The 22535-nt window shown below is 46.8% G+C and overlaps 1 protein-coding gene and 1 long non-coding RNA gene across 7 annotated transcripts in view; both read right to left on the bottom strand.

Annotated features, from left to right (window-relative positions):
- The window catches only part of Tsc1 (TSC complex subunit 1), a 50216-nt gene extending 43825 nt beyond the window's left edge, over positions 1-6391 (bottom strand). For 4 of the 6 annotated variants that reach the window (XM_021640885.2, XM_060389763.1, XM_060389762.1 and 1 more), the window contains exon 1: positions 6263-6391. The gene's annotated coding sequence lies outside the window, so the exon portion shown is untranslated. Of the gene's footprint in view, positions 1-5785; positions 6131-6233 lie in introns of those variants that run through there. The other 2 variants (XM_021640791.2, XM_021640972.2) reach the window with 2 other exon arrangements.
- Positions 6392-11583: 5192 nt separating this feature from the next.
- Positions 11584-18154, bottom strand: LOC132655862 (uncharacterized). Its single transcript, XR_009593765.1, has 4 exons — positions 16268-18154; positions 15321-15446; positions 13823-13932; positions 11584-13228 (listed from the first exon to the last, which is right to left on the bottom strand). It is a non-coding gene; the product is annotated as an uncharacterized LOC132655862 (long non-coding RNA).
- Between the last annotated feature and the right edge of the window lie 4381 nt (positions 18155-22535).

The following is a 22535-nucleotide window of genomic DNA, read 5'->3' as shown; positions in this document are numbered from 1 at the left end:
GTCCCCACATCACCAGCAGTGGCCAGGAACTGACTAGAAATGCATGTTCTTAAAGGGGAGGGAAACAAAGAAGGAAAGGAAAGCAGAGAAGTTCCTGAGCCTTGCCCTGGAGTTGAATATGAATCTTAGGCAATGAACCTTCGAGGTGATTCCATCACCACTAAAGGTCAAGAACCTGCAGTGGGGGTGGGGCTTCTTGAGAAATGTCTCAGCAGTTAAGTGTACAAACTACTCTTGCAGAGGACACAGGTTCGGTTCCCAGCAACCACATGGTAGCTCATAACCATTGGTAACTCCAGTTCAAAGGTACTGATGCTTTCTTCCAGACTGCTTGAGCACCTGGACACATTTGGTGCACATACATACACTCAGGTGTGTGTGCGCACACACACATAAAATTAAAAAAAAATAATAGTAACAATAAGATAAATCTTGGTAGGGGGTGGAGTAGGGGAAAGAAAACCCAGGGAGAAAAAAGTGGTGAAGACAAAAAACACTAAGGAAAAAAAAATCTATATGCAAAACTTAGGCAAATGTAACGGGCCCACCAGGTACTCAAGGTGCCAGCACAGACTGAATGCCAAGCCTAATAAGCATTAGTATGTCACACATGTCACACACCTAAGTTCTTTATAAATTTTTGTTTTTTTGTTGAGACAAGGCCTCACTGCATAGCCTTGGCTGGTCTGGAACTCTGTGTATACCAGGCTAGCCCAGAGCTCACAGAAATACTACTCCCTCTGCCTGGGTGCTGGGATTAAAGGTGTGCACCATCATGCCCAGAATGATTACTTTTTAAGTATGGTACCTAAGGCAAAACTACTACTGAAGCACAGAGAATTTTTTTTTTTTAAACAGAGAATCTTCTAACAGAAGCTTAAGAAAGTGGCTTGTAACACAAACTGCATGCATGTTCACCTTTAAAAGGTAGTCCTCAGAGCCAGGAGTGGTGGCACATGCCTGCAATCCCAGCACTTGGGAAGGCAGAGGTAGGCAGATCTCTCTCTATGAGTTTGAGACCAGCCTGGTCTACAAAGCAAGCCCAGGAGAACCAAGGTTACACAAAGAAACCCTGTCTCAAAAAACCTGAAGGAATGAATGAACGAACGAACGAACGGTAGCCCTCAGGGCTAAGACTACAGCTTACCCCCATCCCCGCAGGCTCACATATTTGAATACTTGTTTCCCAGTTGGTGAAACAGTTTGGGAAGGCTTAGGAGGTCTGGTCTTCTTGGAGGAGAGTTGCCACTGAGGGTGGGCTTTGAGGTTTCCAAAGCCCACACCATTGCTAACTAGCTCCTCCTCTTATATTCTCCCTCATTCATATACTTTTCTCCCTCTCCTCTCCTTCTTCCTTCCCACACCCCATCACTGCTTGTGGATCCAATGTAAGTGCTCAGCTACTGCCCAAGCACCATGCTTGCCTGCCTGCCTGCTGCCATGCTCCCCACCATGATAGTCATGTATTCTACCCCTCTGGAAATATGAGCCCCAAATTAAATGCTTTCTAGTATGTTACCTTAGTCATAGTGTTCTGTCATGGCAAACAAAAAATACCTGAGAGCCTGGTAAAGCATCTGCCGGGTAGGTCTAAGTTTGATCCCAGCATCCACATAAAGCTGGGCAGGGTAGTACACAGATAGCCCAGTGCTGGGGCGGGGGGTAGAGGGAGACACCCTGAGCTCAGTGGTCAGCCAGTCTTAGTCTAACTGGCAGGCTCCAGGCCAGTGAGAGACATTATCTCAAAGGAGGTAGATAGTGTTCCTGAAAATGACACCTGAGGTTATTCTCTGAACTCCACATGTACAAACCCACACAAATTAAATAAATGTTGGGACCACTAACGTAGCACAGTTGGTAGAGTGTTTGTTTGCCTAGCACCTACCAAGTCCCTGCATTCAACTCCCAGTACTACAATAAAATAAATACATAAGAATTTTTTTTTTTAAAAAAAGGCCTTTCCTACCTATCAGTTTAATAAAGCCCAAGGCTTTGCTGTTTTGCTGTTGTTTTGTTTTCATTTTTTAATATGTACAGGTGTTTTGTCTGAATGTATGTCTGTGAACCACATGTATGTCTGGCACCTGCAAAGGCAAGAAGACTGTGTCAGATGCCCCTGGAACTGGAGTTACAGATGATTGTGAACCCTTATGTGGGTGCCAGGAGTTTAACCCAAGTCCTCTTAACTAACACTTAGCCAACTCTTTAGCCTCCAAATGTGTTTTTAAGAGCAGTAAGCTACCTAAAATGATTGGTTGGGCTTTAAGCAAGGTTCATAAAATCTGTAACATTATTTCCAAAATCCCATTATCGATATGTATTTGGGGGTGTCAAGTGCAGAAGAAAAGACATTGACCCACAGATTTTTACAGACCTTAAAAAAGAATAGGTCTGTCCCCCAAAAGTTTAAAAACAACTACCTTTTCAGACATGACTATGCACAACAGTAATTCCAGAAATCAGGAGGAGGAGGCAGGATGCTTAGAAACACAAGGAAAGCCTTGGCTACACACTAATTCCAGACTAGCCTACGTTTCATGAGCCCCTGCCTCAAATAAAATAAAATAAAATCCTACTAACCTATGGATTAGTTTAGGAGATTAATGGACTGGGCAGTTTATCTCAACCCAATTTTAAATACGTGGGTTCTGAAGGCAATCAAACAAAGTTCATCTTCCAGCCCAACAAGTCTCAAAATCCTTTCCTATGCTCCTCAAGGCTATAGAAAGAATAAAGGGGGATCAGACATGAAGACACTTAGCTGTGCCTGGCACAGAACCTACACTTTTATAACACTGTTACCACTAGACAAAATGTAATCCAGAGTACAGAGTGTTTAGCAGCACAGTCATTTACTAACAGGTACTTGGAACACTAATAACACCACTCTGTAACTTAAAACTGATACACTTCAAATTTGCTACTGTTCTCTCTAAGAGACACAATGTAACACAAGTTTAACCACCACAGGCCGAAAAGCACTGCATCTATCCTCCATCTCCACCCTGCCCTGCTCTAGCCTATCACCAGCATAAGACACCAAATGCATCATGACCCTACAGCCCAATTTCCTCACATCATGACCAGTTGCCAAAAGTAACTACAGCATGCTTGTTTGGTGATAATGCTGTGCATGTAAGGCATCTTATTCATTAGATGGCAATTTGAACTCATTCAGCTATAAAGTATATCTTTTTACTTTTTCTATTTTCTTGTATACCTCCTCACCAAAAAAAGGAGGAACTAGAAGAAACTGACAAGGTCCTAAGGTCACATATCTTTTATATGTATGTAAATCTGTGTATCTTTTTATTCTTTTCCATTAAAAGTGACATTAAATTTGTAATTTTTAGCAACTACAGACTTAAGCAAAAATTATTCTTGTTACTTAATGTAAAGTCTCGGCAATTTAAATGAATATTCACACCAAAAAAAAATTGAGTATGCACACAAAACTCTATTACACAGTAATCAACTGATGATCTAAGGTTTTAAAACACACATGTGCACAAAACAACAAAAAAATTCTCAACTATTTTATATACTTTTCATTCATGCCTGCAGCTACTTATATGATCAGTAAGACTTGTCTTTAAAAGGGAGATTTATAAAAGAACATACAGGGAAACACTGTTTAAAGGATAAACAAGCTCACCCTGCCATCCAGCCCAAGAGTACTCATTTTCTGTCATTTTAGAACTATGACTTACCATAGAGTCAAGACCAATTAACATCGGTCAGAATGTTTCCTAAAGCTCAGGAAGACTCTGAATCACAGAAACCTGGCACTCAAGGATATCCAGTCAGTTCCAGGAGGAGCTAATGTTAGCTCAGGATGGCACTGGAATTCAAAACTAAACATACCTGCAGCTTCAAACACTTTGAAGGACAGAACAGATCAAGCCAGCTGTGTGCAAAGATCAAAATTCGCCCACAGCTTCACAAATATATAGAAGATAGCTAAAGAAAGTCCTCTGTAATAAACTACAAATTGAAAGAAGCAAATAGCCAAAACGATACTTCAGTCCATGATCCCCTACCTCTTTGGTACACAGAAGCAGACTTCTCCCAAAACCAACCAACCAAACCAAACCAAACAAACATGCACAGGGTATCTATCCTCAAGGACAGAATACACAGGTATACCTACTATGGGGCCAGATGCTTGCATGCAGAGAGATTCAGATGAATTGGTTTGGGACTCCTACTTGGGCAGTTCTGTCTTCATGTAAACATTACATACTCAGGTTTGTGTTACATTTGCCCTAGTCAGAAGGTTCAGTTATATCTCTTAAGCAAAGCTAAGCCTGCATGAAAGCATCACACCACAGCCACAGCAGAACCACACAACTCTCTTCTTAAGCCAGGGAGGAAGAATGCCACTGAGACACAAGACCGCACACACTTCAGCTTATTGAATACATGCAGGAAAGCTGGCAGCCTGCTTCCTTCTAACTAGGAATTTAGGGACATACAAAGCGCTCATGACACCAAGAAATGCACGAGGCTTAGAAAGCTTACATCATCTGCCCTTCTAGCCCCATGATGTAAGGGTGTTTTTAGAGAAGATATTAACTTTAGTAAGAAGGTATTTTTTGTTCACATCCTCTATAAATACCCCTTACATTTACTCGAGGTGGTTAAAGGAGTCTGAGGAGCCTCGTTTGCCTGATGTATGACTGTTAAAGGGGCATTTCCTTACACAACTCTAAATCAGTTTTCCTATTTGCATATCCCAGGTTTATTCAGCGATGCTCAACTTAAGAATCACAGGTGGGTTGCTCAGTAAATCAAAGGCTCCCAGAAGATTAGGCTCTGTGTGGCTTCCTGGAATTTACTGATGCACTTTCCCAGCCTGTTTGAATGCTACTGACTCCAAACTGATCCTAAAGTTATAAATCAAAATATCTCGGAAGAACATTAGTCTATTTTAGTACTTTCACAGTGTACTCTACATAAAGTGAAGTGTTAATTCTATACTTTATTTTTTTAAGTAAATGTTTCAGCATTCTTTTTTTTTTTTTTTGCAGTGAATGCCATCGGTTTTATGGAAAATTACAAAATAATTTGTAATCTAATTTGGACTAACAAACTCACTCACCCTACAAAAACGTAAGACATACAAACCAAAATGCACCCTGTTCAAAATTACATACAGACACACAAACATACACACACACATACACACACGCACACACACTTTGGTCAAATGATTAACTACAATCACTTAATAAAAGGACAGCTTTTATCAAACAGCAGACAAAATGAAACTAGTCGGACCTCAATTCAGTGCTCTCTCAGACGAGGGGGGTGTGGCCTTGGGCAAATTACCCCAATTTCTCCAGGCCTCAGTTTCTTAATCTAGGAAGGCTGCAGATTGCTTCTCCTTTGTCCAGAAGCAAAGAGAGGATGGCTGCGAAGCACTTCAGCAGTGCCTAGCCCCTAGCCCCTGCAGCCCCTAGCCCCTGCAACTAAGAGCTGCAGTTACCGGTGAGCACACCCCGCCTAACCCCCACGTTTCTCCCATCCCAGAACCCAAACGCACGAAGCCAAACTCCTTTAGCCCACAACACAAAGAAAGTGCTTGGATTCTAAGAGATGACTGGGACGGAAGGCTGCGGGTCCTCCAGCTCCCCAAATGAATGAATGAGAGTCCAGCAGCGGCTGGACAAGCCGCTGTCTCTAACCAGCACCTCTGCCGACTTGCAGGTAACTGTCTTTCAGCATCAATTAAACATCCACAAGTCCACCCGGGGCCAGGCACTCCGGCCGTGCACACACTCACCGAGACAGCAGGCGCGGGGCAGCCTCGGGCGCCCACAGGCCGCCTTCATTCATTCTTCACCCCCAACCCCGGCAGCTGCTGCCGCGACTCGGGCCACGGCCCCACCCCCAGGTCTCAGCGATCGGCCCGGGGTCTCTGACCTGCGCCGCGCACCCCGCAACAAGCGAGGGGGGCGGGCTAGCGGGGCCACCTCAGGCCCGAAGCTGCAGCCACCCGTCCTGTCGGACGGGCCAGGCCCGCCTCAGCTGCCCTGGGCCCCGCCAGCCCGAGCCGAGCCCCGCCGGAGCCAGCGCGCGACGAGGGCGAGGGAGAAGCTCCCTGAACCCCCTTCTCCGGACCCCAGACACGTCCAACGCGCCGCGCAGCGCTCCGCAACCTGAGGTCACGTTGCCAGGGCTGCCCTGAAAAACCCACAAGGAAAGGAAGGGGAAACACCCCCCGTACTCACCCACCGTCTCCTCCCCCTCAGCTGTTTACCTCACAGTCCCTCCAGCCTACAGGGCGCCGCCATCTTGGACGCGCAGCACCTCCCCCTGGCGTGCAGCGTCCCGAACGGCGGAGGCCTCCGCTACGAAAAAGAGTCCCTACCCGGGTCCCTCCTGCGACCCGAGCTCAATACCAGATGACCAATGCCTCAGCCTCTACAGATGGGACAGGAGATGCCACTTATGACGATACAAACTGGCCGAGAAAAATAAAACCGAAAAAGATTTTAATGTGGAGGCGGGGACGGCGGAAGGATCGCGAAGGTGGGGGCCTCACTGAGAGATCTTGTGACACTGAAGGAGGCCGAAAGAAGGGCCGGCGCGGGGGGCGGAGCCTCTCCAGTCACCGAGGGGTGGGGTGGGGAGGGGCGGCCACGTGACGGTGACAGGCGGCGCGCGCTCGGGAGCAGGCAGAATCACAAACAAGCCGGCTGGTTAGGCGCTGTGAGAGCTCTGGCCCATTTGAGCCAGGTGCCTTTGGCACACCCGCCACCACTGGGGTGTCCCTGTGGGCGTTCCTATTTCTCAAGGAGTCTCTGGGCTCAGCCTGTCAATCATAGCAAAAAGGATGGGGAATGTTTTTTTCACTTTTCCTTTGCAGAAATGAGTCTATGGAGTGGCTTCACGCCTAGTGACTTGGAGAGGCTAGCCTTCGTCAAAGGAGGCAGTTGTAAATCAGAATACCTTGATTTACTTGCAAGCCGCGACAAGGGATCTTTTCAAGCCTCAGTTTCTTCCTCTGAAATAGCGAATAAAGAAAGCAAAACGCTACGGCGTGTGAAAGTACTTAATCCTGGATCCATGCCTAATGAGTACTCACAGGGTAAACAAGAGAGGGAGAGGAAGCCTACCTGCAGTGCAACGCTTTTTAGAGGAACATCAGAATATACTTAGGTTTTGTGTGCTTCTATTTAATCATTTTGTTTTAATTTTATTTATTTAGTTTTTCCCAGACAGAGTTTCTCTGTGTAGCCCTGACCATCCTGGAGCTCGCTCTGTAGACCAGACTAACCTCGAACTCAAGAGATTCTTCTGCTTCTGCCTCCCCAGTGCTGGCACTAAAGGTGTGCACCGCTGCTGTATGGCATTGTATTTTTTGTTTTGTTTTTTATTTTGGGTTTTTTGTTTGTTTGTTTGTTTGTTTGTTTGTTTGTTTCGGGGGAGTTGGTTGGTTGGTTGGTTTGTTGGTTGGTTTCTCAAGACAGGATTTCTGTGTGTAGCCCTGGCTGTCCTAGAACTCTCTCTCTCTCTAGACCAGGCTGGCTGGAGCTCACAAAGATGGGCCTGCCTCTGCCTCTGCCTCTGAGTGCTGGGATTGAAGGCATGTTCCACTACCACCCAACTATATTTAAACTTATGTTCTGAGAACTAAGGGAAGGTGACAGACAGGAGCTGGAGACACGGCTCTGCGGTTAAGGGATCTGCCATTCTTGCAGAACACCAGGCTTAGGTTCCCAGAACCCACACGGCGTCTCACAACCACCTGTAACTCCAGCTCAAGGAGATCCAATGCTCTCCTCTGGCTCCTTGTGAACTAGGACCGCTCTCCTGAGCATACATGCATTCATGGAGGCTCTCAATCGTAAACACAGCTAACTGAGAGGAGGAGGGGCATCCAAATCAAAAGAAAACTGAAACTCAAAATGGTTAAATATGCATAAATGTGCAAAAAAAAAAAAAAGTACCACAAGACTGTACCAGTATCAGTAGCACTATAGACATTTTATTTACTTCTGAGTCAGGGTCTGAGGCTGTGCAGCCCAGGCTAGTTTCAAACTAGAGATTCTCTTGATTCAACCCTTTCCCCACTTCTTGGATTACAGAAGTGCACTACTGTTTTCCTTTGCTTTATGTTGCTGTTTGATGAAGACCATGACCGAAGGCAATTTAGGGAGGAAAGGGTTTGTTTCTTCTTACAGCTTGCCTCATCATGAAGAGAAGTCATGGTAGGAACTCTAGACAGGACCCTGATGCTTACTGGCTTGCTCTTACGACTCCCTCAGCTTGGTATTTTACACAATGCAGGACCACCTGCCCAGGCAAGACACCACCCGCTGAGGCCTCCAGCATCAATCCCAGGCCAGTCTGATGGAGGCACTTTTCTTGGCTGAGATTACCCAAATGACCCCAGGTTATGGCATGTTGACAAACAAACACAAAAAACTAGCTAGCACAACTACTTACTCTCAGGTTGGATTTATTTTACATAAAAGCTAGTTTTTGTGAACTACAAGTAGGAGAGGTGACTGCAAAGAAAATAACACTCCAGACACACAAAACCAGGAGAACAAGATTTGTACACACATACACACACACACACACACACAATTGGTAAATTGTGAGAATAAGTTTGGGGACTTATTGGGCCCCAATTCAAGACAGCATGGGAGAAGAGAACAGGTGTCTGAGTAGCCAATAGTGAGTGCGGGCTGTCAGAATGTTGAAGCCCTAAGTGGGTTTTGCTGGGGCTACTTTTAGACCCCTGGTAGGGGTTGTTAGGATTTATTTTAAAATGCCATGCACACAACAGATCTTATATTAAAGCGTTTATTCAGGGGAAGGGAAGCAGGAGAGAATTAGGGCATGAGTGGGCCATGAGGACAGAGAGACAGAGAGAGACAGAGGGACAGAAATGGGGGAAGGAGTGCTCCAACAGAGAAACAAAAGCAGAGAGAGCAAGAGAGAGCAGATGGGAGTGGCAGGCTGGTTATATCTGAAGCACCTGGCCCAGGTGATGTCATAGGATACAGGTAATAACATAGAACATTGTCAGGATCCTAAAGGCCCCTAGGGGCAGGCCAGTTGAATTGCCTGAACAACATTGAGGTCCTCTTTGAGGACTAGAAAAAATTTTTGCATTCTCTCTAGGCCTACCATCTGCATGAGCAGAGTGCAGCACACAGCTTCCCTATCTCACTTCCATCCCTCCTGAGGTCCTTGGAGCAGCAAATGGCCTTTTTAACAGGTCTTGGGCCGTGTGGACTTCCTAGAAAGGTAGCAACAATGCGAGGATATCCCTGTTCTACTGCTGTCATTGAGGCAGATGGGAGAAGTTCTAGACTCCAGCCAGAGTTTAGATGCTGTTTTCCCATCATTACTAACCGGGCAAGCCTTAGTCTCCTCACCCACACAACAAACAGTGAAGCTAAAGGAGGGGGGACAAATCCAGAAGGCCATTAAAACGCAGAAAGCACAGAGCCTCACTTGTTCAACCTGGGCTCCTTGTGGGCAGAGCATCCATTAGTTCCCAGATCTGGTTCACTCTTTGCACTCCAAAAAGCACTTCCAAAGCACATTTTGCATTTCAGCGGTCCAAGCACAAGCCCCTGGGAAGCTTCAGGGAGTGGGAAGGGGAGGGCTTGTGATTCTCTCGATTTCACTGGTCCATAAGCCGTTTCACAAGAGTGAGTTCTTGACTTTCCATTCACACTGGTGTGAGGAGTCAGGTATGCTCAGACATTTCTGAGACCACCAGTGGCTGGGAGACTGACGGTGATTAAGGAATGGGGTAGGGGGAACCCGGAGGTCTGCCTCCCTGCCCTGCTTCCCTCAGCTTGCTGACCTCATGGGAACTGAATGTTCGCCAAGGCAGAGGGGAGCAGTGAGGCACTGAGCTCAAGGATGCTGGCTCTCAGAGAGGCCATAGCCACATTGTTACCGTTTATACAGTGTCTAGAAAAAGAATGGTGATTGTTACCAGGATAGGGACCACCAGGAACTGCTGAGGGGAAGCCAAGAAGACAAGCAGAGACTGACAGCCTGGCCAGGAGCTGTGTCACCAATCAAGGCTTTTCTAGATTGATTCTTATTTCTGAAAAGCTGTTCATCAGACCATCTCCCTCCACATGGCACCCTAGAGCCTCCCTGTGGCAGGGGCTTCCTAACTGTGGCCAGTGAAGATGCTGGGCATCTGTCACCCGATTCTGTGTAGCATCTCTCCTGTATTCTGAGGAGGTAAATTGCCCCTCCCCCTTTCTACTTGTGTTGGTGGCCCTGGCCATCACAGAGCAGGCCACCAAATACAGATCATGCCTCACCGATGCAAGATTCTTTTCATTGACCCTGTGACTGGAGCTGTTGTACAGAACTAGCCGACCAGCACAACTGCCTTCTTTGTATGACCAGCTGCGTCAGCTTGTAAAAGGCCATCCCACATGGGCTTGTCCTTCAGAGAAGGAATGGACAGAGAGGGCCACTGGACCTAGCTTGTGTATCTAGCCACTCCTTCCAGCCAGTTGTATGCAACTTACTCTAGTTGCACATGTCTTGGGATCTCAGAGAAAGGCTGGAAAATATACGCTGGGAAGACAACGGGAGGAGAGCTCTAGCTATACAGGCACGGAGGAGCCATCTTCCATGTTGGGTCCAGATTTTCCATCATGGCCATGCTTCTGCCATTAACCCTGAACCATGGTCTTGTAAGCCTAAAGAGCTCATTGGTTCACTGCACCGTACTTTGGCTGTTGAAACTTTAGAAAGGGCTTTAGGATTTGCCTTGTCTCCTGCTCCTGCCTGCAGGGAGAGCATTCTTGTAAAGGAGCCTAACCAAGAAAAGTGCTTCCCTGGGTGTTTAAACACAGGCACACTAAAAGATATTTTTCTCTTTCTTCTGGGTTCACTAAACCAGGACAGGGAGGCTGTGGGCTCCCCTTTCTCTGTACCGTGTAGCAAGCTATACAAGAATTCTGGGCTCAAAAGGATTGTGAAGGGCCTAGGATATAACTTTTGCCACTTAAGCAGAAGAGGTTACATGTGGCCCCCAGATCCCACATGAAAAAGACAGGCATGGTGACACACCTTTATTACCTCGTTCCTTGGGAGGCACAGAGGGTTGGGTCCTCGTGGAGCATGTGGTGTGGATCCATGTTCCGCCGAATTTAACTGCTCTGTTGCTCCCAGACCTGGGGTAGGTCTGGCTAAGAGCCTTTGCTGCCCCTTCAGAGAACAACTGGCTGTAACACCAGGGATCCAACACTTTCTCCTGGCATCCTTGAGCACTGTCACTCACAAGTGCACACTGTGGGAACTCACCATAACCAAAAGCAACCCCGGGGAAGAGAGAGTTCACTTTATCCTGTATCTCTAGGTCCCTGTCCACCACTGAATGGCATTCAGGTCAGGAACCTGGAGAAATGCTGCTAATTGTCCTGCTTTCCACGACTTGTTGAGCCTTCTTATACACCCCAGAGACACCTGCAAAGGGAACGGTACCAGCTACAGTGGCCTGAGCTCTTCCACATCAAGAAAACCCACACTCTGGGCCTGCAGCCCAGTCTCATGGCTGCATTTTCTCAACTGAAGTTTCCTCCTCTCAGCTGCTTCTAGCTTGTGTCAGTTGATTTAAAACAAAACAGACTAGCAGCCAGGAGGTGGTGGCACATATCTTAGTCCAGCATTTGGGAGGCAGAGGTAGGTGGATCTTGAGACCAGCTTGCCATACAAAGGGAGTTCCAGGACAGCCAGGGCTACACAGAGAAACCCTATCCTAAAAAAGCAAACAAACAAAGCCTAGCCATCACAACAGGAGAACCCCATCAATGTGCACAATTATAGCTACCTAATTAAAAGAAAAAGGGAGATAAATTTAAAATCCAGAGGCCTGAAGAGTTGGCTCAGTTGTGAAAGACACAGGTTCAATTCCCAGCACCCACATGGAGGCTCACCACCTCCTTGGACATCAAACATACAAATGATGTACAAACGCAGACACACAAAATAATAAAAATAAATCTTAAAAAAATGGGTGTGGTGGTACACACCTTTATTCCCAGCACTTGAACGGCAGGGGCAGGCCTGGTCTACAGAGTCGGTTCCAGGACATCAAAAGCTGCAGAGAAAATGTGTCTTGAAAAAAAACAAAAAAATAAATAAGTAAACAAACAAACAAAATTTAGGGACATGGAGACCATCTGTGTGATGAACAGAATCCTGGTGCTGGAGAGATGACTCAGCAGTTAAGAGCACTGGCTTTTCTTCCAGAGGTTCCGAGTTCAATTCCAACTGCATGGTGGCTCATGGCCATCTATAAAGAGATCTGATGCCCTCTTCTGACCTGCAGGTATACGTGCAGACAGAGCACTCAGATTGAAAACAAACAAAACCACAAGTAAATTGTTTAAAATAAATAAATAAATGAATAAATAAAGAATCCTTTAGGACAGAGGTACACAGAAAGTCAGGCCACGAGCTGCTTTGTCACATGTCATAGTGGTCATGAAGTCCCAAAGCCCTGACCCTTGGCAGGCCTAGCTGGCACCTTTCTTTGCTGTTTTGCCTCCATAGTGAAAATCCCTCAGGCAGGGATCTCTCTGCAGTGCTGATTCTGCTCCGGGGATGCTTTAATTTGGGTCCTTCTGGGAAGAGGCACCAAACTGGAGTGTTCGTTCCTCAGACAGAAGGTCCAAGCGTCTCTAGATAGGAATAGATGAATCCGAGTCCCAGGTTCCGCTTCCCTCAGGAACAGCTGGGTGAAGGAACGAAGTCTGAGCCACAGGACCCCAGTCTCACCGGGGATGCGGAAAACAGTTTTTCTGCAGTGTTACATTTAGCTCTTTTAATGAGATTGCTGGTCCCAGATGGCAGTGGAAAGTCGAGGTTCCAAAACCAAGAGAGGCAGCCTGAGGAGCCTAGGTTGGTTCAGGCGGACAGAATGGCTGTTTCGAGAACATCTTGGCCACCTGCTCCCGCAGATGAGCACCGCGGTGGACGGAGCTTGGTGAAAGGCGGCAGCAGCGATCGGCTCTAACACACCAGTGAACAGCGGAAGCTCAAGGTGCGGGTGAGCTTTAGTGGTGACCACAATAGTTCTGCCGGTTCTATGGCAAGTGCCCAGCCGGCAGTCAAGTCCAGCTGTCCAGGGATGAATTCTTCAGGAAAACGGGGAGCCCTTCTTTCTCCCGGTGTTACAGCTCGGAATAAACAGCCAGTCTAAGTAGATGATGCTTCAACAGTTCATTTCCTGAGAAACAGGGACTTAAAACTGTGGGCAGTGGGGAGGGGCTTGGAGGAGGAATGCATTTGATTGGCTGGGGCTAGGATGCTGGCACTGCTCTATTTGCATGGGGAGAAATACAGAGGACAGCTTTTGTGACTGACTGACTACCTGTAGCCACCTGGGGGTTCTGTCACATGCTCCTGAGGCGGGCATGGGAAACTCTGTTTTCTCAGGATGAGATTTTAAATCTCAAGTTTGAGGTTTCCAGGGTTTGAACACGCTTCCTCTCTGCCCTGTGCCAGTTCCCCTGGAGGCGTGGTCTACGACCCACAGTATCCCTCAGCCAAAAATCTCTTCACTTTCCTGATGAGATAGTGGGTGAACTTGCAGCTCCTCCAGGGGACCTGGGTTTAGTTCTCAGCACCCACACGAGGCGGCTGACAACAGCCTGTAACTCCAGTACTAGGGAATCTGACGCCCTCTTCTGGCCTCAGCCAGATACATGAGGCATGTACTTAAACATACAGGCACACACACACACACACACACACAATAAATCTTTAAAAGCGTATACTTGTCCTCTGGTACTCTATGCTTTTATCACATAATTTTACTTACTTGCTGAGTGTAACGGTGCACGTCTTTAATCCCAGCACTCAGGAGGCAGAGTCAGGTGGGTCTCTGAGTTTGAGGCCCACCTGGTCTATAGAGCAGGACAGCCATACTGTCTAAAATAAAAATTAAAGCGAGAATCAATTACATTGGGGGCTACAGAGATGGCTCCACGGTTAAGAGCAATTTTCCCTCTTGCAGAGAACCCAAGTTTGGTTTCCAGCACCCACATAACAGCTCACAACCACCTGTGACTCTAGCTCCAAGAGATGTAACACTCTTTTCTGAACTTCAAGGGCATCTGCACATGTACATGCACATTTCTCCACACAGATGCACATATATAAACATAATTTAAAATATGTTTAAATTTTTATTATTTATTTATTTATTTATGCTTTTTTGAGACAGGGTTTTTCTCTGTAGCTCTGGCTGACCTGGAACTCCCTCTAGACCAGGCTGGCCTCAAACTCAGAGATCCTCCTGCCTCTGCCTCCCTAGTGCTGGGACTAAAGGTATGTGACAAGACCAGCATACACACACATACATTTAAAGAATAAACTACATTTTGTTTTGAGACAGGATCTTGTCATGTTAGCCCTGAACACCTGGAGCTGAAGATATGGCCTAAGAGTTTATTTCTGCCTCTTTCTCTCAAGCGCTGCGATGAAAGGCATGCACTACCACAACCAAGTTAGAATTAACAACTTTCTTTTAAACATGGGTAGATGCTTTGCCTGCATGTATGTCTGTGCACCATATGCATTTTTTGGTGCCTATGAAGGCCAGGAAAGGGTATAGGATCCCTTGGAACTGGAGTTACAGACAGTTGTGAGCTTCCCTGTAGGTGCTAAGAATTGAACTCAGATCCTCTGGCAGAGCAGTTTCTTATCTATGAGTCTTCTCTCTAGCCTCAAACCTACTGTGTGTGTGTGTGTCTGTCTGTCTGTCTGTCTGTCTGTGTGTATGAGAGAGAGAGGGAGAGAGAGAGATGGATTCCATCTACACAGCCCTGGTTGTCCTGGAGCATACTATGTAGACCAGGCTGGCCTCAAACTCACAGAGACCCACCTGCCTCTGCCTTTCATGTGTGGCTTCTCAAATCTACTTAAAAAAAAAAAAAAGAAATGCATTGAGGAAAAGTTTATATTTGTACAGATATTTATTCCCCATTCCTAGCATCTGTCATTTCTTAATGTAGATCTAAGTTTTCATCTGCACTATTTCCCTTCTCTCTACCACTGAGCTGAATCCTCAACCCATCCTTAAGACTCTTAACATAATTGCTGACTGACTTGTTCTAAAGTATTGTGGGTATAAGGGTTCTTTAAGAAAACTGAACACACACACACACACACACACACACACAGAGAGAGAGAGAGGTCATTGGCCCACACCATTACGGAACCTGGGAAGTCCAAACTCTGCAGGGTGTGTTTGCAGGTTGGCAAACAGGGGGAAAATGTTGCAGGTCAAGTCCAAAGGCCAACTATAGCAAAATTACCCCAGCTTGATGGAGGCGAGCCTGTTCTAGTTAACCTTGCCCCATTTGTCACAGCCCATCCACTTTGTAGTAGGGAAGAGTCTTCGCACATAGTCCGCTGGTGTAAATGCCAGTCTTGATCAGAGTCTGTCACAGAAACATCCAGAATAATGCTTGATCAGACTCGATCCCTCAATAGTACAAGAGAAAGAGCCTCATGAACCTTACAGACCAGACTTAGAGACAGGAAAGTTCAAGGGCAATTATGATACCACTCAGCAGCTATCACAGTAGATTCAAGCAAAGGGCACTGTAATAGCACACAGCCAACACCTCTCTTGCTGATGGAGAATAGCAGTTAGCCAGGAAAACAGAAGGAAGAGTAAGAGTGTGTGGGGGAAAGGAGAGGGACAAGAATGCCAGAACAGTCGAGAAGCTGCTGCCCTGGATGAGATGGGGTTCAGGAGACAAGACACAGGTGACATGTACCAAAACCCCCATGCTGTTCTGGGGTTTTGTGTGTGTATGTATAACCTTCAGAGGAACGCTATCCCAGTAGGTTTAACTTTATAAGGAAACTGAGTCATTCAGGTAGTGGCACAAACCTTTAATCCCAGCACTCAGGAGTCAGAGACAGGTGTATCTCTGTGTGTTTAAGGCCAGCCTGGTCTACAAAGTGAGTCCAGGACAGCCAGGGCTACACAAAGAAAAATTGTCTCAAGGAAAGAAAGAAAGAAAGAAAGAAAGAAAGAAAGAAAGAAAGAGAGAAAGAGAGAAAGAGAGAAAGAGAGAAAGAGAGAAAGAGAGAAAGAGAAAGGAAGAAAAAGAAAGAGAGAAAGAAAGGAAGAAAGGAAGAAAAGAAAGAAAGAAAGAAAGAAAGAAAGAAAGAAAGAAAGAAAGAAAGAAAGAAAGAAAGAAAGACCTTGGCGTCACAGAGTCTTGCCTCAGCCGTCAGTTAATGGACTTACATAGGAACCGCAGCAGATGTGGACAGGCCTAGTCCAGAGGAGCCCAGCATGTGATGGCATTTGACCTTGGTGTCTGCTTGGGTGTGGAGAGTAGACAGAGGAGTTAGAACCATTTTAGCCTAGACCAGCAAGCTCCAGTTTCAGTGAAAGATCCTGTCAAAAAAAAAAAAAAAAGCAAAGAAAGGGAACCAATGTGGGACTTAATAGAAGAAATTATTGAAGTCTTCCTTTGGCCTCCATGTGGGCATGGATGAACTAGTGCACTTCTCTTAATACACACACACACACACACACACACACACGAGAGAGAGAGAGAGAGAGAGAGAGAGAGAAAGCCATGGGGTGTTGGATTCTAACAGAGCCACTGTAGAAAAACCTTTGAGAAAAAGGAAAGAGGAAAAGAGGGAAAGAAAGAAAAGAAAAGAAAACCTCTGGAAAACTGTGACAGTGGGCATGAAGGCTGGCTATTGGTATTGGACAGCTTTAGGAAAATGTCCGTCTTTTATATACTTAGGTGATAAATACTCCTATTTTTAAGAGAAATATATATAAATGTGGGTAAAGTGTCACAGTGTGTGGAGCCATAAAATGTCCATATTTTCAAGCTATTCTAACAGAATTAAACAAGTTGTAGAAACTTCTATGTGCATCTACAACAAAAAGGCAAACACTAGGCCTAACATAGATGGTGGATTCAGTGTTCGAGGGAAACGGCTTATTTGCTTTCCTGTTTGAATTCTTTATACAATAAACGCTCGAGGAGGTCTTTGAAGATCAAAACATAGTCTGGTAGAGAACCATGCTCATGTTTCTGAGGAACTCTGACCAAATCGAGTCTGAGGGAAGCTCCATCATGGCAGCTCCTGCTTGCAGAAAGAGATGCAAATTAGATGCAAATCCTTGCTTCCAGGTTAATTGCACCCCTGCCTCTGTCTTCCAGCCCTTTCCTAGTTCTGATCTGCGTGGAAGTGGAGCCTGTGGGGCAGATGGAGACAGTCCCACTGCAAACAGCGCTCACTCTCCCAGACATCTCCCAGACACCTTCCTCTGAGGCTTTGCTTCCTTCATCTGAAGTGAAAATTCCTTCTTTCTCCCAACTAGGTAGATCTGGGGGAACCCCTCACAGCCACAGCAAATGCGGAAACCACCCAGGTACTGAGGCCATCGTGTGCTGGTATTTAAGAGGCTTGATGGGTACACTAGGAGATTTACCCTCTTAGGGCTGGCTAGTGAACACACACACACACACACACACACACACACACATACACATACAGCTGCTGGGCAAAACACAGGTATTCATTCCTGTGTCACACACTTCAGTAAGTGTGTGCCTTCCATCGTGTTGGCATCTTAACAGTGAGTGGTGTTAGCATGCCCAGAGACTGGTATATGGAGCCCCATTAGAGGATTCTATTAGCCGTATTCCCAGTAATCCCAACACGCTCTCCAGAACCAGAGAAACGGGTCCCAGCAATCCTTCCACAGCACTGGGCCGCTGCTGAGGACATTCACTTTCTCCTCCACCTCCCACAGCCTCAGGGTGGAATTTCTAGGAGTCTCTCGGGGACAACGCAAAGGCGGAAGTCACGGGAAGTTTATAGAGCAGTAACCAAATGCCAGGTGTTTCATTAATGATCAACCCACCATGTAAATTCACGGAGGCTGCCTAATGGGGCCCAGACTGACACTGTCTGCCCTGTTCTCCTCCCCACCCCCTGCTACCCGATTAAAGAGAAAAGGACAGAGAGTGTGCAGCGCTGCTGGTCAAGTCAGCTAAGTGCTGACTACAGTTTACTGTTCTCCTGACGGTGCCCAGGCAAACATCCTCCAGTCTTAGGTCACAGATGCAGAGTCTGAGGCCTGGTCACCACATGCTGCTGGTGTGGGTCAAATCCAGCTGTCGTGTGCAGCTCACCCACGTGACTGGAGGTCACCTGCCCTGCTGATTGCCAGCCAGAATCTACGCTTTGTAAACTGAGACATCTAGATTGAAAGAAATAAAACAAAAACCTTCAGAAGGGAGTGGAGGGGAGCGGGGTGTTTCTCTGCCCTGGCTGTTTCTTAGGAGCCAGGTGTATTACTTTCTCAGTGCTGTGTCAAACATCTGTCAACATCTACTTGGGACGTGAAGGGTTGGTTTCTGCTCCAGATCTGAGGGCACAGTCCAGCGTGGCAGGGACATGGCTTGAGGCAGCTTTGCACCTGCAGTCAGGAAGAAGAACACTGGTGCTCAGCTCATTTGCTCAGGTTTACTCAGCCCAGGACTCCAGCCTGTAGTATGGCGCCCCTCATATTCAGGGTGCGTCTTTCCACTCAGTTAACCCAGGCAGGTACTCCCTTACAGACACGTCTAGAGGTCGTTCCTGGCTAATTCTAACTTTCATCAGGTTGACAATATTAACCATCGTATTAGGCAACCCAGCAAGTCTCTCTCTCTGAGCCTCAGTTTCCCTTTATGAAACTTCAAGATTGGCAGGTTGCCTGGTGCTTCCCTGCAATGGTGTCCGCAAGACAGACTTCTCAGTCTCATCCTGTCCATCAGCTCTCACTGGCCTCCTGTCACCGGAGGCTTTATTGGCTCTGCCCTGAGTTGTAACACCCATGTCACATGTGGCTACTTCTCAGGCAAAGGAGGCGTCCTGGCCATCTCTTGTCTGGACAGCTTACCTGACAGTAAAAAAGTCAGAAATGGAGCTGGGTACAGTGGCACACATCTGTAATCACAGCACTCAGGGAGGCAGAGGCACGTGGATCTTTGAGTTCAGGTCTATAGAGCAAGTTCCAGGACAGCCACGACTACACAGAGAAACCAAACCAAAACACCCCAAAACCAAACAAGTCAGAAATGACATCCCCTGAGGGGAGGGAGTCTAAGGCATAAACAGAGGGTTGCAATTGGGCCAGGCCAGTTGGTAAATGTCCTGCATACCCTGTGTTGCTCATCCTTCGCCACTGCTAACACCGTACCTGCTCTCACATACTGAGCATCAGGCCAAGCCTCCAGCTGTGTATTGGATGGCTGCAATGTTCTGGAGGAAAAGACACAGACCCTGGATTCCAATGGAAGAAGCCATTGTGGGAAAAGGCGAGGCAGGCTTCTCAACAGGCTTCCCAAACTGAGAACATGGGCTACTGGAGGCTTCAGGGGAAGGATTTGAACTCTGTTTCCCAGCACTTCTCTTCCTGCTCATCATGTCCAGTAGACCAGGGGTTTACTCTCTCAGAATGTTGCCTCATTGGGGATTGTAGAAGGACTTTGAAGGGGTATTTCTTGGGGATATTCTTCTAGCCACATTGCCTCCCAGGCAAATGTCAGTAATGATGATGTTGAATTTAAATCATTACACTCACATATGATGGGTAAAAGGTGGAAAGAAGAAGGAGCAACAGGGAGTGGAAGGGAGCAAGGTAAAGAAAAGAGACAAGCAGACGGAGATAGGGTAAAAGAAAAGGAAAGGACACATAAATTAAAAAGAAATCAACATTGAAAATGTTGATAAAGAGGTGAATTTTGAATCTGTTTTTCTGTCTGATTGTTTATTATTCTTGGGATTCAAAAGTTCCTTTAAATTATTTGTTTTCACTTTTTGTCCAACGAAAAGGAGGAGAGAGTGCCACCGTGTGGCCACATAGTAAATTACTTCTCTAGGAGCTAGAATGCCCTCTGGTGAGCTGATACTGGCAAGAAGCCTAGGCTTGGAAGAGGCCGAAGTCACCCCGTGGCTGAGTCCAGGCCTTCCTCCTCTCTGCCTGCTGCTGGCTGATCTTGCACTTCAAACAACATGTGTAAGTGGGTGCTTTCCTGGCACCAAAATAGAGGTTCAGGTTCAGCCCCAGGTTCAGCTGGTTTTTTAGAAGCCTCACAGAGGGCAAGGGACAGCCGGTCAGTCTATCCTTGGGATCTTCCACTTCTGTGTGTACACATGAAAAGGCCAAAGGATCACGTTGAGGGTCTTCCTCTGTGGCTCTCTATGTTGGAGGCACGAGCTCTCATTGGACCTGGAGCTCACTGACTAATCTAGCTGGCCAATGTGCTTCTGATCTTGCTGTCTCTGCTTAGCTAGTACTGGACTGCAGGTGCATGACGCCATACCTGGGTTTTTACATGGGTGCTGGGGATCTGAACTCAGATATTTATGCTTGTTCTAAAAGCGCTTTACCCATGAGCCATCTCTCCTTATAGTATCCCTTCTTAAACTGTGAGTCAAAGTAATTGGTACCAGAAGTGGGGTCATTGCTGTGACCATCTGACCAGCGAGATAGCTAAGTGGTGTAAGTGCCTGTCACCACGCTTGGCAGCTGGAGGTCAATCTCCAGGACCTGCATGGTGGAAGGAGAGAAGCAGCTACCACAGGTTGCACCCTCTACACACGTGCCAGGTAGGCAGGTGCTAACCCACACAATAAATAAAATAGATAAATAGATTGATAGATAAACTGAGACAGACAGGGAGAGCCCTCTCCCTATGTAAATTCTAGGTATTGAATTCAGGTCACTGGGCTTGTGTAGTAAGTGCTTTTCCACGTCACCAGCCCCACACATGTATGTCTGCATAAATAAAGCGTGTGCACACGCACACATGCACATACCACCACAACCACCACCATCAATTAAATAATAAAATAATTTCTTGAAAGGAAGCCTTCCTTGTCTCTTCTCTGGGATAATAGGTACGACCCCAATTATCAACGGTCCCTACTTGTGAAAATGAAAATCCATTTGAAAGAGGAGCACCTGACCTGAGAAGATGGCCGGAAAACGCCATGTTGAAAAACAACTGCCCCAGGAAGTGTTTTCTGAGGTTCTCATACCAAGGTGCACTGAGGCCACCAGAGCTGAGGAGCTAGGGAGCAGACCACATCCCAAGCTGCCAGAAGACTGTGACAGTGTCATTCACATGCGGCTGATTTTCCAGATGTGCAAAAATGTAAGAGTTGCAGGATCATAGAGGATGCACCATGACCACCCCTGAGGACAACTCTCTTTGCTTCCTGATTGGGAACCCAATGGAAAGAGGCTGCTTCATGCTGCTGCCGTCACTCCTTTCCCACCACAAGCCAAAGCAAACCCTCCCCTCCCAGTTTCTCTCTCCTGAGACAAAGTATCTCTGTGTAACCCTGGCTGTCCTGGAACTTGCTCTGCAGAGCAGCTGGCCTCGAACTCATAGATCCACCTGCCTCTGCCCCTGAGTGCTAGGTTCAAAGGTGTGCACACTGGGAAAACATTCCCTTTTTAAGTTGCCCTTTTCTCATTGCTCCAACAATGAGAAAATTAACTAACCCATGCAGACAACAAAAGCCAGTGAGAGTCCAGACAGTGTCACTGCAGCACCTGAATCCAAGCAGATCTGAGGTGGAGCAGTTTCAGTGGAATGAAGTGGCTCTTTTGTTATTGTTGCCAGATTATGGGATGCTTGGTCTGGAGACATGGCCCTGCAGTTAACACTTGCTGCTCTTGCAGAGGACCCAATTTCAATTCCCAGGAGCTACATGGTAGCTCAAAACCAGCTGTAACTTTAGTTTCAAGGGACCTGATGTTTTCTTCTCGTTTCCACAGGGTGGTACCAGGCATGCACAGGGTGAGCATACATACCTGCAGGTAAAACACTCAAACAGGAAATAAATACATTTCAAAAACTTAATGGTATTGAGTTTCTGCAATTGGCATCTGAAAGTGACTTGTTATCTGAAAGAATTGTGACACTGTGGACAACTCTGAGCTGTACGCCTTGGGCCTGCAGGTAAAGGGGAACCAAGGTGGCTTGCTTTTCCACCAGGCTCCTTTCTGGCTTTGTCTCCTCTCCGCCAGGCTCCCCTTTTTCTGTCTATCACTTGAACTTGGCTGTGGTCAGTTCCCTGAGGTCCTGGCCTCTAGCTCTTTGTCTGCACTGTTTCTCTCTTCAGTCACTCCCCTCAGTCCAAGCATCCAGTAACAGTCCACTTCAGGGGGCTGAAGAGATAACTCAGAGCCCTGGCTCCTCTTCCAGAGGACCCAAGTTTGATGCCTAGCACCCACATGGACCATCACAACTTCCTGTTAACTCCAGTCCCAGAGATCTGATGCCCTCTTCTGGCTGCTTCCAGAAGTGCACCCACACAGGCAGACATGCAGGCAGAAACCCATGCGCCTAAAATAAAAAGGTCTCTTCCTCCTTTGGGCTCCCTGAATCTGGGTCCATCTTCTGAAGCTCCATGCTCATTCTTCCCACCTTTACGTCGAAGTGCTTGTCACTCCAAACTGTACATTTCCTTCAGATTGCTCTGCC

The sequence above is a fragment of the Meriones unguiculatus genome, chromosome 8, assembly GCF_030254825.1.
Source record: "Meriones unguiculatus strain TT.TT164.6M chromosome 8, Bangor_MerUng_6.1, whole genome shotgun sequence".
Classification (NCBI taxonomy): Eukaryota; Metazoa; Chordata; class Mammalia; order Rodentia; family Muridae; genus Meriones; species Meriones unguiculatus.
This window is presented reverse-complemented; position numbering and strand designations above follow the sequence as displayed.